Below are 18,104 nucleotides of genomic sequence, written 5' to 3'. Positions count from 1 at the left end.
TAGATTGCCATGACTTCTCCAACAGTCTGACTAGGAAGGATCCTCTTCTCCATTCCTTTGTTTACCTAGTTAAAGAGACATCAGGGGTCAAGAGCTTCCATTTCTCCCTTGGAACTCAGTCCAGGGCTTCTTAGGAGATACAATGCACCTTTGCCCTCCCATGATTTTTGGAGGGTACCGTGGTTCTTCCTCTCCTTGATAAGGAAAAAAGAGAGAAGACAAGAAAAAACAGGAGGTTAATCATGGTATAGCCTGCAGGCCACAAGTAGCCTCTGGTTTACAATATCACCCACATCTTAGCATGGCTACAAATGAGGAATTGCATTTTAAGCCTATAAGTATGTCAAGACCTTCCTCATCTCTAGCCTTTCAAAGACACCAGAGAGGAAGTCAGGACAGCTCATTCTCTCTCCAGTCCCATCTGCTGCAAGCTGGGAGTGTGTGACAGGAACAGAGAAGAGGAGAAGAGACAGCAGACTCCACTGAGGGCAGAGGCAAAGCCAGGCCACCAACCAAGCCAGATGTGGACCCTTTTCTACCAAAAATCCCTCAACCTACCACAAAAGACACCACAGCTGACTCTTCCTGCAGAGATGGGCAGACATCAGATGGCATCGCTGTCTCAAGAATGTGGCACAGAAGTCTCTATGCACCTGGCATCTTGCAAGTCACACAAGCAGGAGTGTGAGGAAGGCAACCCTGAGCCAGCCAGCAGTACCTATGTTTGTCATCTGCTGTCTGCTGCCTCACGTAGACAGGTGCTCGCACTCCTTCTGCACACGGAGGCAATGCTCCATGACACTGAGAAATTCACTCCACCTGCTTCTGCCTCTCTCCCACACATGTGTGTGCATGAAGACATGCCTAGTGCAGACAGCTAGAGCTGGTCCCTGCAAGGATGCATTATGGCTGAGCACCCTGTGTGGAAAGCCACAAGCTGGCACAGCCGGGGGACCTGGCTACTCTTTGAGGTTTTTGTCTTCCCTGGAAGAGACCTCTGGAGAACTCTCCACTCCTGCACATTGTTTCCTTTTGTCTGGCTTGTCTTCTCTTCAGAGTGAGCACCCCAGACCCAGGGAACCTCAGAAGCCCTGGGGGAGGTGTGACTGACTGCTAGCCTCCTCCCATGTCCTCCCCCTTGCTGGGACCCCTTGTCCTCCTTCCTCAAGAGGATCAATCTTTCTGTGCATCTTCTCAACTCGTGCCCACCAGGGGCCTCGTGAATTTGTCCTGATGCACGCTGGCAAGGCTGTGGCATCCTGTGGCTCCACGCTATAGAGTCCATGCCAGACTGCAACTCTGATGCTTTGGGATCCCTGTGAAAATGTGAGTTAAAACATTGGTTCCTACACTTTTCAGGAAGGAAACCACATCTGGTCAGTAGGGCCAGCACCTGTTGGTCAGGAGAGACAGCATCTGTCAGTCAGGAGGGCCAGCACCTGTCAGGAGAGGCAGCACCTGTCAGTCAGGAGGGCCAGCACCTGTCAGGAAGGAGGAACATCACCTGTCAGGAGAGGCAGCACCTGTCAGTCAGGAGGGCCAGCACCTGTCAGGAAGGAGGGCCAGCACCTGTCAAGAAGGAGGGCCAGCACCTGTCAGGAAGGAGGAACATCACCTGTCAGTCAGGAGGGCCAGCACCTGTCAGGAAGGAGGGCCAGCACCTGTCAAGAAGGAGGGCCAGCACCTGTCAGGAAGGAGGAACATCACCTGTCAGTCAGGAGGGTCAGCACCTGTCAGGAAGGAGGAACATCACCTGTCAGGAAGGAGGGCCAGCACCTGTCAGGAAGGAGGAACATCACCTGTCAGGAAGGAGGGCCAGCACCTGTCAGGAAGGAGGAGCAGAACTGTCAAAAAGGACTGACCTGTCCATCAGAAGGGGCAGAGGGCCAGCATCTGTCAGTCAGGAGGGCCAACATCTGTAAGTCGGGAGAGCCAGAATCTGTCAGGAGGACCAGCATCTGTCAGTCAGGAGAGGCAGCACCCATCAGTCAGGAGAGGCAGCACCTGTCTGTCAGGAGAGACAGCACCTGTCTGTCAGGAGGACAACACCTGTCAGGAGAGTCAGCACCTGTCAGTCAGGAGAGACAGCACCTGTCAGTCAGGAGAGACAGCACCTGTCAGTCAGGAGGACAAGCACCTGTCAGTCAGGAGGACAAGCACCTGTCAGTCAGGAGGACAAGCACCTGTCTGTCAGAAGGAGAAGAGGGATAGCACCTGTCAGGCAGGAGGGACAGCATCCGTCAGTCAGGAGAGGCTGCACATTACCCCCCTACTACCACGGGGGTGTTGCTAGGCTTTCTGCCCCAGGCCTTGATGTGACTCTGTGGACAGACAGATGTCTATCCCGAGACATCTGGGTCACGCTTCTTCCTCACTATAGGTCCTTCTGACTCAGCGGCCTTGATCAGAGTTTCGTGGAGACTCAGCAGGAAAAGCTATTTCCCTGGCCTGTGCAGAGGCCTGGCCTTCCAAACTTCCCTGAAGTTTGGAAGCATTTACTCAAACTGGACAGTTCTCACCCAGCTAAGAGACCACCACGAGGAAAAGTGGGGCCACCCAAGAACGGTCTGTTTACCTTAAACCATACTGAAGAGATGAAGGACCATTGTCCAGTTAATGAGATGATGAACTTTCCCTTCTAGGTATTCTCACCCCCCATGTAGCAGCTGAAAGTGGCCATAAGGCCCTGCTGGGTGTCTCTGGATTCTGGGTTTCCTTTCCCTTCCTCTGAATTCCTCTTCCCTACCACACTGCTATTTATCTGGCACATGGCTGTCCTTCACGCCAGCTTAGTGCCAACCGAGTTTCTTTCCCTCTTCGTCTCCTCGAGGCAGCTGCTGAAATTTAGTTTGCCTGTCCTGGGGTTTTGATTTTAAATTCTAATGAAATGGTCCTGGAGATTCCCTTAGAGTCCGTTATTAAATTTCTTTTATTAATGAGACTAAGAACCCCAAGAGAGGACCCTATTTTCCCCAACAATATGTGACAACTCTAAGGGGAACCCCAAATTTCTAGCAACATTTCTGTGGAATCCTGTTCACTCTCCCTTTTCCAAAGGCCCAGTCCCCCCACCCCTGAGTGCCTGAGTCTCAGCTCCAAGACACCCACCTGCTGGAACTGCTCAAACCTCTCCAGCAGACACAGGGGCCTTGTGCGTCTTCAAAGCTGCTGACTTCAGAACAATGTGGCCGAGCAGAAAGCAGAGTGCCCAGCTGGTATGGGAAGCCCTGGTAAAGGTGTAGACCCACCTACAAAACCATGAGCCACTCTCTCACTAAAGCAGGTGTTGCTGGATTCCTACCCGTGATGAAGCTGTCAGGATAGTGGGCACAGGGGTCATCAGGGTGCTGATGCTGGGGTAGAAGCAGGCAATGGTCACCAGGACTCTGCTGTCAAGGCAGCAATGTATGGGGGTCCTATCAGTAGTAGACAGGGTCATCAAGACTCTTGTTATAGTGGAACAATTTCATTCAGGTCGAAACAAGCCTTGACCTTCAGACTACCTTGGCACTGTAGCCATGGCAACAAAATACACAGAGACGCACAGTGATAGCTAGGTCTACTGTGGTCATCACGGAGCTGTTAACATTCCCTTATAGGGTGGGGCAGGAAAGGAAGAGGTGCCAGGCCCTTGGCTGAGATTCACCAGAAGCTGGGACACTGGGGCTGCAGCCTTCGCTCATCACCCATGATGGAGTGGAGCTTTCCAGGGAGGCAGCTGCTCCTGAGTCATCAGGGCTTCTGTAAGTCTCTCGTCATCTATGGTCCTATAAATAGCTCGAGTCAACTTACTGGTTCACCAAACCAGACCTGGAAAAAATAATTCCCTTGGTATATCAGTTCTCTATCTGGGCAAGAGAAATGTCTCCTTACACTTTCCTGGAAAAAAATAAAATGGACACAACAAATTGGTGGCTGAACTGGGACCTGATAAATCCAAGGGCCAGTCTGGGAGGAGAAGCTGCATGTCTCCTAACGGGTAATAAGACACAGAGCTGAGGCTGAACCACCTAAGAGTGGACCGTCTGTGGGTGGATCCTAGGGCCGGCATCTTTTTCAATGTGGTAGAGAGCGGTGAGCCTCCATGAGGAGGCGCCAACCCATGAAACAGAGATTGAAGGACTGGAAAGGGTACCTTAGTCCCTGGAAGTTGCGTGTAGGGAATGAGATTCCCAGGAAGCAGTGGTGGCAGTCACATGGCCCCTGAGATGTGTAACAAGACATACCACCAAGGTTGAGCTGTCTACCTGTAGGGAGTGTGCCCGTGTAAGGAAGGAGTTACAAAGAAGGATAGGCATGTGGAGGCATCTCCTCTCCTCACCTCTGATTTAACAGGGAAAATGGATAAGAAAGAGGAGGCAAACTGACAGTCTGTTTCTTATAGCTCCTGGGAGTCATAAGGCAAAAAGCAAAAATTAGATCTGTCCTGAAGAAGCCCTCATGGGATCCAAAACACGGAGCAATATGGAGAGACAGGATGAGGGGTAAATCACTATGAGGACTAAGGGAAGTGGTTATGAGAAAGGTATAGTGTGACGCCTGGTTCTCCATGCCAGATAGGGCTGCACTTAATGAGAGGGGAGCAAAGTTTGCAAAGACCTCGGGACTAGTATGGGATGTTAGTAGCATTCTCAAGCTGCCTTGTGGGACACGATCTTTCTGTGGTTACTGATACTCTGGCATATCTAGGAAACTTAGGTTGACATGACATGTAAATCTGGGTTGTGAAGTGCCAAAGCCATCAAGAGGGATGAAGAAAATAAAAAGCAAAGGGGAGATCATTGGAAAGCAAACGTGGCAAGAATTGTGTCAGAGCAAGTTTCTACAGGGAAAACAGAGAAAACTAAATGTTTAGCTTGAGAGTTTCTAGACGGCTTTGCAGCCTGGGGCAGTAACGCGCAGTGAAGGGGTAACAGACATTGATGATCCCCCACTTTACCTTCTGCTGTGGAAGAAGATTTTGAGGGGTAGGAGCCTCCCAAGCTACTTCCCTCCAAGGACCCACAGTTTCCTGAAGGCCCATGCAGGGTGACTTGGCGCTTCATTTGACCTTGCATATTTATTGGACTCCCTAAGGATACGTGCATGCTAGGTCTTTGGTGAGTGTTGGAGGCAGATCTACCTTATTCACAGGAACTCCCTCCAAAATATCAGAACAAAAGGTGGAGAGAGAGCGAGATGACAGCAAGAGTGAGAGAGAGAGAGAGAGAGAGAGAGAGAGAGAGAGAGAGAGAGAGAGAGAGAGAGAGAATATGAATGGAAAATATTGAACAATATAAAGCTTGTCTTAGGGATGGAAGATAACCTACTCACCCAAAGTATTATTACCATAAATGTACATATCAGTGCCCTGTGCTCCCGACTCCTGCTCCTGGTCAGCAGGCTCTGCCCCATGCTGATCAAATGGCTAGTCTATGTTGGCTTCTGAGTGCTGCTGGATCCCAATGGGCACAAATCTCAGCTCTTCCAGTTTCTACAAGCTGTTCCTACATGTCCCAGATGTGTGTAGCATGTATCTAGTATTCCACATCCAGCCCATAACAGAACTGGCCTCATGTGTGCAGGGAAATCTGTGTCCACAACGCTGAGAAGGCATGTGCACACAGGTATAATTATGTGTCTATGTGCATGTAAACACATTTTCCTGTGTGCCCATACATGTGAGCAAACATGTTCACATGTGTGTCTTGTGTACACGGAGAAAAGTGTGCTTTTGTGTATTTGCATGCATGTGTGCATTATATGAATTATGTGCATATGTGTATTTGCATGCATGTGTGCACACACAGTATGTGCTTGTGTGTATTATATCTATATGTAATAGTTTGGATATAAATTTGTGCTTAATCATATATTCATGTGCATGTAGACTACAGATAGTAAGGACTACAGACAATAAGCCAGGTTAGGCTTATTCTTAGACAGGAATTCTGAGCCCAGGCAGACAGGGTGTCTTCAAGGCGAAGTCCTTGATTAAGTGAGAAAATGGACTCCTAAGCTAAGACAAATGCCTCCATCTGTACAGTGCTTGTATGAATAGCTGTGGGTGCTGTCCCCAGCTCACTGATCCTCAGCTCAGATCACCAATGGAGGAGCAAGTGTGACTTCCACTGCTTCAAGGTGATCAAAGCAAAGATCAGAGAAGACTTGCCTATCAATCCAACAAAGGAAAGAAAAACTGACAGATAGAACAGTCTCACTCTTCTTTCTTCCCTGAAATGGCAAAAGGGAATCTTCTGGAAATCTGTGAGTGTGATACACAAGTGGCCAGCGGTCTCCCGACTTCAGCTAACTAGTAAAGTTCAGAGGTCCTTTACTTCTTCCAAACCAGACAGTTCCAGAGCCCACCCAGCAGGAAATGGCCAGTCTCTGTGTCCCTCTGACACAGTTACACACAGAAAGACTCCCTTCTCCTCCTCCTGGTGACTCCCCTGCGAAGCATGCTCCCCTTGCCATTCTTTCTGGAGCCGTCGTAGCTCCTCAGCCACCGTGGAGGTCTCCGCTCCCATTCTGCTGTCTCCAGAATGGGATGGATAGAATTTGGTGTTTTCTCCTCTCTTGCCAACGCTAAAATATAAAGACTCCATATGGAATCTGTCTGGGACAAGAGAATTGAGGAAAGATCTCTACTGGACAGGGCTTTCAAAGGGCCACATTTCACAGGCAAACCCAAGGTGCCTCAAACTCTAGAGTCTCAGCTAAAGTTTGAGTCTGATCTTTGTCCATCCACAGCGCTGCCTCTGCTCCCACTGGGTGTGGGCACACATGTATAGAGGTCCCTGCAACTACCTGGCCTAACAGGAACAAGGGGAGGGAAGAAAGCTGGGATAAGACACAAGAGAAAAGCCGTGAGTGTTAGCCCAAAAAGCCTTTGAACTGGGGATAATCAAGAAAGCCTCCGATAATCACCAGAGGGTCGAGTGAGAGGTAAAACTGAAGTCTGTCTCCAGTGAAAGATCTTCCACATACTAAGCTAGTACCACGTATTTCATCTAATAAGTTCAAATGTCCAATCTTATCTTCCCAAGAGGGTTTTTCTAAGACAGTTGATCTGAGTTCATAACATCAGGACCAGTAGGGCCAACTCTGGTACCTGCTCTGCTTAGCCTCTCCTTATCCTTTCTACCCAGGTCAGGATACTGGGTAACCCCAGGGACTGCTGACAGCTTCAAGCACATGGTCCTGATACAAACACCATCCTGGTGGTCACAACTGGGGGCTTTGTGAACAGTGGCATCCGCACTACAGTGCCATTGATTACAATAATGACCGTAGCCAAGAGGGGATGATAACGGAGCAGTGTAGGATAGACAGTGACACCTATGAAAAGCCCTGGCAGTGGTGGTGCACGCCTTTAATCCCAGCACTCGGGAGGCAGAGGCAGGCGGATCTCTGTGAGTTCGAGACCAGCCTGGTCTACAGAGCTAGTTCCAGGACAGGCTCCAAAACCACAGAGAAACCCCGTCTCGAAAAACCAAAAAAAAAAAAAAAAAGAAAAGAAAAGCCCTGGGGTTACCTACAGGGTCAGACAGTGTTTTATGTCTAAGAGTATGTTCCTCCTCTTTGAGAGGAGTCCCCATGGAGACCCTGTAGAGATGTAGAGTCTTGCTAGGATGTGACTCTGGCAGTCAGTCTCTCCCTGCTTCCCAGCTCCTGGTGTCCACCCCACTGTGGGACTGTGATGCACTCTTCCAGGTCCACAATAGTGTACCTGTTTTAACAAGGACAAGCACTATTGTCAGTAACTGGGCAGGGTCTCATATGTGATGAGTGATGTGGTCCGTGGGACTCTCTCTCCAGTCCTGAGGCTAGAGTCCCTAATACCTGGGAGAACATTCTGGGAGCTGTGCTTCTGCCTGCGACCTGGGAGAAACCTTGAGCAAGAGCCCAAACTGCAGCTTCACTCTGAAGCAAGTACAATTAAGTGAGGAGAACTTGAACCTCAGTGTGCCAGAGGCGCTCATTCACCCAGAAGGGTGCAGACAGTGTGGGCAAATCAAAGCCGAAAACATCAGTAGAAAGAACTCCCCATAATGCAAGTGCTCCACGCTGTTTCCCTTCACCACCCCAGGCTGCTGGCTGCTGGCTGATTTGGGTGTAGGCTCTGTGCACAAACAGGGAGGGCATGCTGTCCCCCGACACCTCTGTAAACCTGCTGGTAACTGCTCTGCCGTCTCTCATAAACCTTCAATAAAACCAGCGAGACAGAGAAATAAACTCCCCCGGTGCCTGTTTGGAAATTCTATTTGCTGTTGACAATTTATGGGCTAGGAAAATGGTAGGCAGAACACCATCCACTCCTGATAGACGCAGTGCTCTCACAACCAGCTCCCAACCCAGCTGCACCTGGGACAGCAGTCAGCATGCGGCACAGCATGTCCCACCCCCAGGCTCAACTCACATGCCCACCACCGTTCAGAAGCCAGGCCAGAGGACACTCAGCAGGAACCAGAGCATGAGATTCTGTGAGCTCAGACTCTGCAAAGCTGGGGGTAAACACCTCTGTTGTTACCGCAGCATGGAAGTCCAGTTATGGGAGGTCTCAGGTACAGGATGTCACTAGTCTTCACCGGAGATACTGTGGCATCTGAGTCCAACCAGTACACACACAGGTGCACAGAAATGCACATTCGTGCTTATATTCATGAAAGCATGTGTGTATATGTTGTATCTGTACATCACACCATGAACACATGCACAAAACATACACTCACACATGTGTAATGCACACTTATGCATATACATTGTATTTTGAACAATATGTGTGCACGTGTATAAAACACATGAACCTTTGCATACCACATATAAGCACACAACACATCACAGAGGCATGTGATGTGGGATTCCCCTCTGTATGCTGTGATTACCATTGATTAATAAAGAAAATGTCTTAGGCATGCGCAGGGCAGAATATAGGTAGGTGGGGAAAACTAAACTGAATGCTGGGGAAAAGAAGGTGGAGTAAAAGAGAAGCTAGGTTGTCCTGCAGGAGACAGATGCCAGAACTTTACCTGGTAAGCCACAGCCTCATGGCAATACACAGACTAATGGAGATAGCTTAAATTAATATGTAAGAGCTAGCCAAAAAGAAGCTAGAGCTAATAGGTCAAACAGTGATTTAATTAATACAGTTTCTGTGTGGTTATTTCAGGTCTGAGCTGCCAGGTGGCCTGGAAACAAACAAGTGACATCATACAATAAGCATGTATATAATACACAAATATGTACATATAAGTATGTCATATATCTCATTCTAGGCACATGTATACAACCCATAGTCACACACATACTGTGTGCATAGGCTATACTGCACATATTCCACACAGAAAAACATATACACAAATCATAGCATATTATCCATTAATACCAGACACCATACAGATATAATCTATAGTACACATGTGTACACATGCACTACACATATACAGACCACATATACATACCTACACACACTTACATGCATATTTAAAACACATGGAGACATACAAACACATGGACACAGTGAATACCAAATATTCATTCAGTATTGCATATTGCAAACATGTAAAATAAAAATATGCATCCATCACATCCATGCTGACTAGAGTAACTGGCTGTGATTGGCCACTGCTGAATGTTTGAAACTGATAAACAACCATCCTGAAATGTATCTACCCCTCAGCCTACTGCCGAACTCGACAGGCCTTATCTCCTGTCCCTGCCCTGTGGTCCTTGACTCAGGGCAAAATTCCAAGAGAAGACAGGCTGGGGGGCTGTGAATTCACTGATGCAAAGCTGATAGAAAAATCACCAAGTCTGAGTCTGAGCCTGGAGGTGAGGCACAGGACAGTTTGGATAGATGGCAGGGTGGAGGGCTGTGGAGATGGCAGCTAGAATGGGCCTAAGAGGAGGGTACTATGGAGGAAAAGGGGGTACCAGGCAGCTAGGGTCTAAGGAGATCACCAGACTTCAGCTGATATGTAGGAGCACCCACACTTCTCCTACTGTCCAGGCCAGACACTGAGCAATGACCAATGGCACTCAAACCTGCAGCTACAATTGAATACCTGGGCCACCGTGCTCACCTGGCCACCAGGCCTAGCCCCAGTACTACTGCCCTTACTACAAGGGCAGAGCTCATGGCAAGCACAGATGTGGTCTCCTCTACTCTCTACCCATCCCCACTGGCCACCAAGGAGCCTGCAGACCTGAAGGTGCTCGCAGCTGTCCCTATCACACCACATGTTATTGCTTTGCCTTGGCCTCTCTCTCCCATCACTCTGTACCGCCTTCACCTTTACACTCTTTGCCTCCCTCTGCTTCTCTCCACCTTTGCGCCACCCCCACCTAGTCTCCTCTGGCCTTCTGAGAGCCATGCCCATGGACAGCTCAGACTGTTTTCCCTCTGGCCTTGTACCCACTGACCTTTGGTCTCCCAAACCACAATACTCTAAAGGCAAACAGCAAGGTGAGTATAGAGAATCCTCAACAGTTGATGCCTGCTGGAGACAAAGAGACATTTTCTTCAGTGTAGCTACAGTGAGGTGCTGAGGCCTCTGCAAGTAACTTTTCTGGTACTTACACACGAGCGTGCTTGATCACACACACATGCACACACATGGTACACATGAATACACTCACACATCTGCAAGCATGCATGCACATATCTGCACACGGGCATGCACACACCGATGTCTATACCTACACATGTGTGCACACACAAACACACATGTGCTCACACGTGCACGCACACACATTCACATGTACACACGTGCGTGTGCGCATACATGTACACCTGCATGGATACATACACAGTGGGGTGAATAGTAGGGAGAATACCTAGAAAGGCAAAATTGAGGAGACAAGAGAAGGTAATGGGGGAGATAGAATCAAAGTATATACATGTATGAAAATGTAATGAAACCTATTGCTCTATAATTAATGTATGCTAATAAAAACATAAATAAATGAAATATAAAAGAGCATCCTAAAGGTAAAATTGAGCCATGTCTCTGCTGCCAGTGCTAGGGAAGACTGTGGTCCGGTCCACCTTTCTTCAGAGGTGAGGAGGCCCCCCCAGCATCCCCACATAAGTCATTACATGAGGGCCCTGATTCCAGCTGGGTGTTCCTGCCCTGCTGGGTTACTCCTGAAATGTCCCAGATGCTTCTAAAATACCCCATCCCTAGCACTCCCCTGTAACCTGTGTTCATTCTCTAGGAAATAGGTGTGCATGGAAGCTAGGGAACTTTGCTTTTAAGGCAGGCCCAAACAGGGGTCTTTAAACTGTCAGTCACCTAGAAGAGTCACGTGTGTGCACACAGCCCCTTCATCACTGCCCTGAGTGCACTTGCCCCTGGTAACATACTGTATCCCCAGTGTAACCTTAATACGCCATGAAGCTTCATGTAGGGACCATATCCTGGACTATTCTGATGCCTGTCTTCTCCCTCCACCCCTCAATGTGAGGCCATGGCCCCATTCCTCTCTTGGGGCTCCCCTCAGCCCCCAGTGTAGCAGCACAGAAGCCTGACCAGCTGCCTGTGTGTCACTACAAGGAACTTGAAATTGCTGTGGGTCTCTTGTGTCCCCTGAGCCACCCCTCCTCCACAAGGCCGGCATACAGCAGCAGGTGCTTGGACAAGCCCTGCTAAGTGAGCTAATTATTTCAGGATTTCTGTAATCCACAGACCCAGACATTACCCTTTGTTGTTTTGAAGGGGATTTGGAGATATTCAGGGACCTCTCTGAACAAAATTACGAAGCCAGTGTTGATGCTAGTACTGATGCGGCTGCGGACCTTGGTCCCCTCCCCCTCCATCAGTAAGCCTCCCTCCCCCAGGGCTCCTGTCAATTCCAGCCAAATTCACTGCTAACAGCTCTTGTTGCTACACGGCACAGGGGGGCTGCGTTTTAATGAACCGAGGCTTTTTACTGGAAATAAGACTGCGTGTGTGAGGATTTCTCAGACTCCGACTGCCGGACAAAGAGACTTTTAAAAGGGACAGCCATTACCCAGGGTAGGCAGGTCACTGTCTCCACAGAAAGCCCAGGCTTCACTTCCTAGTTACATTTTTAAATTCTAACTTGTAGGCTTGATCATATGAGAATCAGGGTGTGTCCTTGACAGCCCGAGAATCAGATTTCTCAAGGGCATCTATGATTCCCTCTAGGACTAGACCCGGGAGGTAGACGGGCCCAGCTCATTCTGGGAACAGCTCAAGGTCAGGTCATTCATTCTGTGAGAACAGCATCTAACTGGCTGGTTTCACCTTGCCTGAGACTCATGGAATTATCAACAGAATTATTTCTAAATATGAACCATGAGATCTCGGTCTCCTCTCCTCTCCTCCTCTTTCTCCCATTCTCTCCATCCCCAACCCCTCCCTTCTTCCTATGACCACAATGGCACTGAATCTAGTACTTTCTGAGCTCAGGATCATCCAAAGTAAGTCCTGTCTGTGTGCATGTCTGTGGCGCACTGAGGGATTCCTGCTCTGTCTGGCCCCTGTCCTCCCTGAAATGGGGACAGACATTAAGGGCTTACCTGTGTTCCCCAAAAGACATGGTGTCATCCTGACTGTCAATGTCCATAAACATGACCTCATTTAGAAACGGGGACCCTTGGTCGAAGTCATCAGCTGAGATGTCATTGTGATGGACCCTAATCCACGGGATCAGTGCTCTTATTAGAGACATCACACTAGAAGGAAAGGATGGAGTGCGGACAGACATCCGGACACTGGGGAGGACTCAAGGTAGAGACAGCCACAGCCACAGCCCAGGCATCCTAAATCAAACAAGGCAAAAAACAGACAAGAACCCTATAATGAGACCCCTGCAGGTGCTTAGATTTAAACCCCTGGCATCCAGAGCCCTTGGAGATCAGGTGTCTGTCATTTGGAGCCCCCAGCTCTTCTTCCTGTGGCATATAGAAGTGCTAGAAGCAGGACCTGTAAGGCTGGGCTTGTATTAGAAAAACAAAGTCCTGTGTGTCTATAGGAGACACACTCCAAGACCCCAGGGGATGCCGGCATGAAGGCTAATACTGAACTCTGTACAAAACAGTCATGACCCAGTATCCATAGCATTAAGTCGAGGGGAAAGTCAGTGATGGAGGTTAGAGCCATTGGTTACGGGGATTGGTTCAAGCACCCTCCACAAATACTGAACCCTGTCCATGTGCCTGTTCCGAATGTGAAATGGAATGCACAGAAATGGGATAGCTATAACAGCGTACTGCGTTAGCGTAACTGAAATGTGGGACTTCCTGTCTAATGCTTCCGGGCCTGATGGGGCAAAACTGGGAGTAAGGGGCCAGCGATATCTTTTGCATCCCAACTGGTTCCACAGAGGGCTGGGGACTTGATCCCACCTCCTGTGAAGAGTGACACCTGGGAAACAGGATACAAAGCTGGTCCAGCTGCTCTTCAGGCTTCTTCTATGGCTTCTGTGGCTGCCATGTGGATAGACACTGGAGATTGTTTGCATTCTCTCCCTCCCTCCCTCCACCCCTCCCTCCCTCCCTCCCCCTCCCTCCCTCCCTCCACCTCCCTCCCTCATCCTCCCCCTCCCTCCCTCCCTCCCTTCTTCCTTCTTCCTTTCAGCAGCTATACAGAGGAGAAACTTTGAGCACATTTTGAATTCTGGAGTCCACACTTTCTCTGGAAAAAAAACATGTCCTTCAAGGCTACCTGGAATGGGTCCAGCAGTTCCTTTTTTGACGTGCTATATTATTTTGAAGTTTTGCCTCCAAATCTCTGACCTCCATCATTGACCCTTCCCCTGGACTCTGGCAGAATTAATGCTGTGAGTCTCATGCATTTTATTACAGCGCTTACTTAACCATTCCAGTGTCATTCTCTGTGTGAGATGGGCACGCCCAAAGACAAAATGATGCCAAAGGCCACGGCAGGGCCTTCTCAGCCAATATTCTCAGAACTTAATACCTAACTGGGACCAAAAAGTATTTAGCCAGTGAAATAGCAGATGTCTGTAATAAAGAATGGATACATGAACAAATAAATAAACTAAAAATAAAATGGCAGAAAAGATGAAGAATTCTTTGCAAATTGGGTGATTTTATGAATCGGGTTGTGCAAAACAGACATGAAAACAGATCTCTGAAGATGGAGAAGTCTTCACAAGGAGACAAAAGAGGTAAGAGAGACTTGGAAAAGTAGCTTGGGAAAGAAGGGGATTCGGGAGCCATATGGGCCCACTGCCCCATGCTCACAACCTATTACGAAGCACAAACCTGAAATAATCAGAAGCCTCGAGAGACCATTGTGCCGCACAGGGATCCAAAAGGAACCCAGGCACGGATGGCTGACTCAGAGTTCTAGCTGGGTGGAGGGCAGCCTTGAGCGAGACACTTCGCTTCTCTCTGTCTTGAGTTCCTTACCTAAAGTATACACAGGTCGTTTCTGCCATTCTAGAAACAATACCAACTGAAGCTTGCAGAAAGGCCTGAGTCTGAACCTGCCCCAAGGAAGATATAGATGTTGCTTCTGCTTTCTCAGTCTCCCATTAGCACATTCCTGGCAAGTAGGGAGCCAAATTCATGTCGTGTGTCCTGTGTCCTCACACAAAATGAATGACAGTCACAGCTGCTGTGTATCGCTTCTGACATCAGGCCCAGACAGGGAGGGCAAACTGAGTGGAGCTGTGGTTGACTGTCTGACACTCTTTAAGGCTGAGCTTTCATAGCTCTAATATTCCAGCCACGGGCAGACATTCCAAACACACCGCAGAGAGGCGAAAAGCATTGAGATCAGTGATAAGGAGATCTGGGTTCTGAGCCCCTCTGACTCCTTGTGTGACTGTCACTGTCACTTTGCAGCTTGCCATGATAATAACTTCGAAACCATGAGAGCCCAAGAAGTCTAATATGCATCTCTTTGCATGAAGACATCACTATGAAAATTCTCATTATTTCCCACTTCCATGGGGGAAAACCCATTTCCAATTATGCTAAATACAAGATTCACACTATTACTAATATAGGTTATTCTTACCTACTGGCACATCCAATCTGCACCCTCAGAACATCAATATTGCTCCAGATGCCTGAACAAAACAATTTCTATGCTATTGCCACTATTTTCATTCTTTTTTAAAAATTTATTCTTTAGAATTTCATATATGAGTTCTGTATTTATATCATCCCTATCCCTTTCTTCCCTCCAACTTCTATGTTCCCCAATTCCTACTCAAACTCAAGATCTCTCATTATTTACTATTGTTACATACATAGTCACATATAAATTAATAAATATAATCTTCTGAGTTCATTCGGTGTTGCTCATATGTGTGTGTGTTTAGTGCTGACCACACGGGATTGGATAATCTATCAGGGGCCTCAACCCTGGAGAATGCTGATTGTCCCATCTCCCTCAACAGTGATTAATTATCTACAGCTCTTCATCTAGGCATCTAGGGATGGGGCCCTGTGACATTTCCTGCAACCCCAATGGCTCGTTTATTGCTTGTGTCATTTTTTTTCTAATCTTGTTTAGGTAGCCATATTGTTGAGATTTCATGGGTGCAACTACCCTGACATACGTAGTAGACATTACCTCCCAGCACCCATCCTGGTCCTTGGACTCTTACAATTTTTCTGTCCTAGCTTTCATAAGGTTCCCTGGGCCTTGGATGTGCAGGGTATGTTGTATATGAGTCAACCGGTGCTGGGTACCTCACAGTCAGGATCAATTGTTCTCTGTATTTTGATCAGTGTGACCGTCTGCTATGTTCTACATCTGCTATGTCCAAAGGAGCACCTTGCACGAGGAGCGGGAACTGTGCTTATCTGTAGACATAAGGACCAGTACTTAGAACAGAGTCAGAGGTTACACCAGCTTGTGGAAGTAGCCGTAGTATATTCTCTGCCAAGGTCATAACCCCACCAGCCACAGGAGTGGATTAGGTTTACGAGACCAAGCACGAATTCCCTCCTATCAAGTAGACTTTAAATACCATGAGACAGCTGTTGGTTACCCCTAGGATAGAAGTGACACTGCTATACCTTGGATGCTATCTGGCATTGTTGTGGTTTATAGTTATTATAACTGGGCAGAACTATTGATCGCTTTTCTTTCTAGGAAGCTTCTACGGCTCATTCTGGTACTGCGTGAGCTAGCCTTCAGGAAGGGGGCTTCCAGGTCAGTTCAGCGCACCTGCTCTGTCCAAAGGGTGTGGTGTGTCTTCAGGAACAGGTTCTCACTTTCCATTTCTGGGGATCGATCAATACTGTCACTACTTTCCAAAGCCATGAGAAAAAAATTCTGAAAGTCTGGCTATGGAACAAGAAGGTTATCACATAATTTAGGAAGAAAAGGAAGCCTGTGGCCCCAGCACTTAGAAGGCTAAGGCAGAAATACACTAAGATCAAGACCAGCCGAGCCATACAGAGATCTTTTTGAGAGAAAAGCAATGGCAGAGAGAATAAAAAAAGAGAGAAAGAGAGAAGGAAGTTACCTCTGTCCTGGCTGTCTACTGGCTACTTAATCTAAAATTCTTTGAGCTTCAGTCTGCCCATTTACAAAACATGATATCACCCTAAGCCAGGGGTAGTTGGCATGTGGCTATGTTTAGCAAACTCTGAAGAGTACCAAAGATCATGGTAACACTCCCAAAATCCTGGGGAGTACAGTGACCTTGTTGTCAAGCTGTGTTCTTGGTGAATGTCACAGTTGCCCTTCTGTGGCTACCACACTGAATCCTGGGTGGGACTGGACCTTGCAATACCCTTCTAGCTGACCTAACCTGTGTTTGGAGTGAGAGCCATCTCCTGATCTCATCAGAGATAACCCGATCTGAAGCTGAGGTCACGATGTCCTCCTGAGGAACCAACCAAATCACTGATGCATCAGGTTCCATGAGTGACCTACAAACCCTGGAACTGCACAAGTCAAAACAAGCTTCTATTTTCTCTCTAAGAACTGGATCCTGTTTAATCATGTTCCCAGCTAATGGTACCACAGTGGAATTTACTCCCTAGACACCATAGGGCCCACATGCCAACCTGATCACTGTGGTGAGAATCCTGGAATTAGGCCCTCAGCCTTCTGGTAGAGTCAATTGCCTCTTTATTATCTCTTTTTACCCAGAGTCCAAATACCGAGGTGCTTGCAACCAGCCCTCCTACTGAAGGTGAGGGTATCTCTGAGAAACCCTATGCTGGCCTCCATGTGACTTTGTTTTCACATCTCACTGCCTGGATACCCAGTCCTATGTCAGATCCCAGGCTCACAATTGCTCGGTTTGGTTTTGCTGTGCTGGGGATGGAATCCATGGTCTTGTACACATGTCAAGCCACATTCCCTGAGTAACCCCAAGACTTCATAAAAAACATCAGATTGACTCCACACTGCCAGGGTGCCCTTGTTGTTACCTTCCTAGTCCTCATGACCTGACAAGAAGCGGCCTGAGGAAGGAAAGGTGCATTCTGGCTCCTCGCAACTTTGACAGAACAGTCCACCAAGCGGGAGAGGTGGCAGGAGCCTGCAGCCGTTATTCCTCACCTCCTCACATCGCAATAGTACAAGAAGAGAAGCAATCCAAATGGGGACCGGATCACAGACTTAAACATCCATCCCTTGTGACCCCCCTTCCTCAGGTTAAGTCTCCTAAAGGTTATACGCCCTGCCAAAATAGCGTCACCGTCTGGAGTACAAGTGTTCATACACATTAGCCTGTGGGAGGGGGCAGGTCATCCCCAAACCCTAACTAACATCCACTAAGGTCTGTCTCTGCTCTGACACTTCCTCTATTTGACAGCATCCCTCAAGCAGAGAGCAGTTCTGTGTGCTGTCTATGGACACTGGGGTGCTGTCCCTCTATACTTCTCAGACACCATAGCAGCCAGATTCATTTCCAAACTATTTGGGAGACAAAAATAAGCAGTAAAGCATTATCTCCAGCAGCAATTGTGGCGGCCGCATAGCAATCAGCAGTCAGTTTGTAAACGTGGGATTTTCTTAAAGCTCCCGGACACCTCAGTGAAAATCACCTACACAGGGACCGGTTATTGATAGTGGCCCTCCCTGAGATGGCTACAGCCTCTTGATCTTTTAGAAGGTGATCCACTGATCCACACGCACGTGGAGGTGCTGGGAGCAAGC

This window comes from Chionomys nivalis, chromosome 1 (genome assembly GCF_950005125.1).
Source record: "Chionomys nivalis chromosome 1, mChiNiv1.1, whole genome shotgun sequence".
NCBI lineage: Eukaryota > Metazoa > Chordata > Mammalia > Rodentia > Cricetidae > Chionomys > Chionomys nivalis.
Note: the sequence above shows the minus strand (reverse complement) of the source record.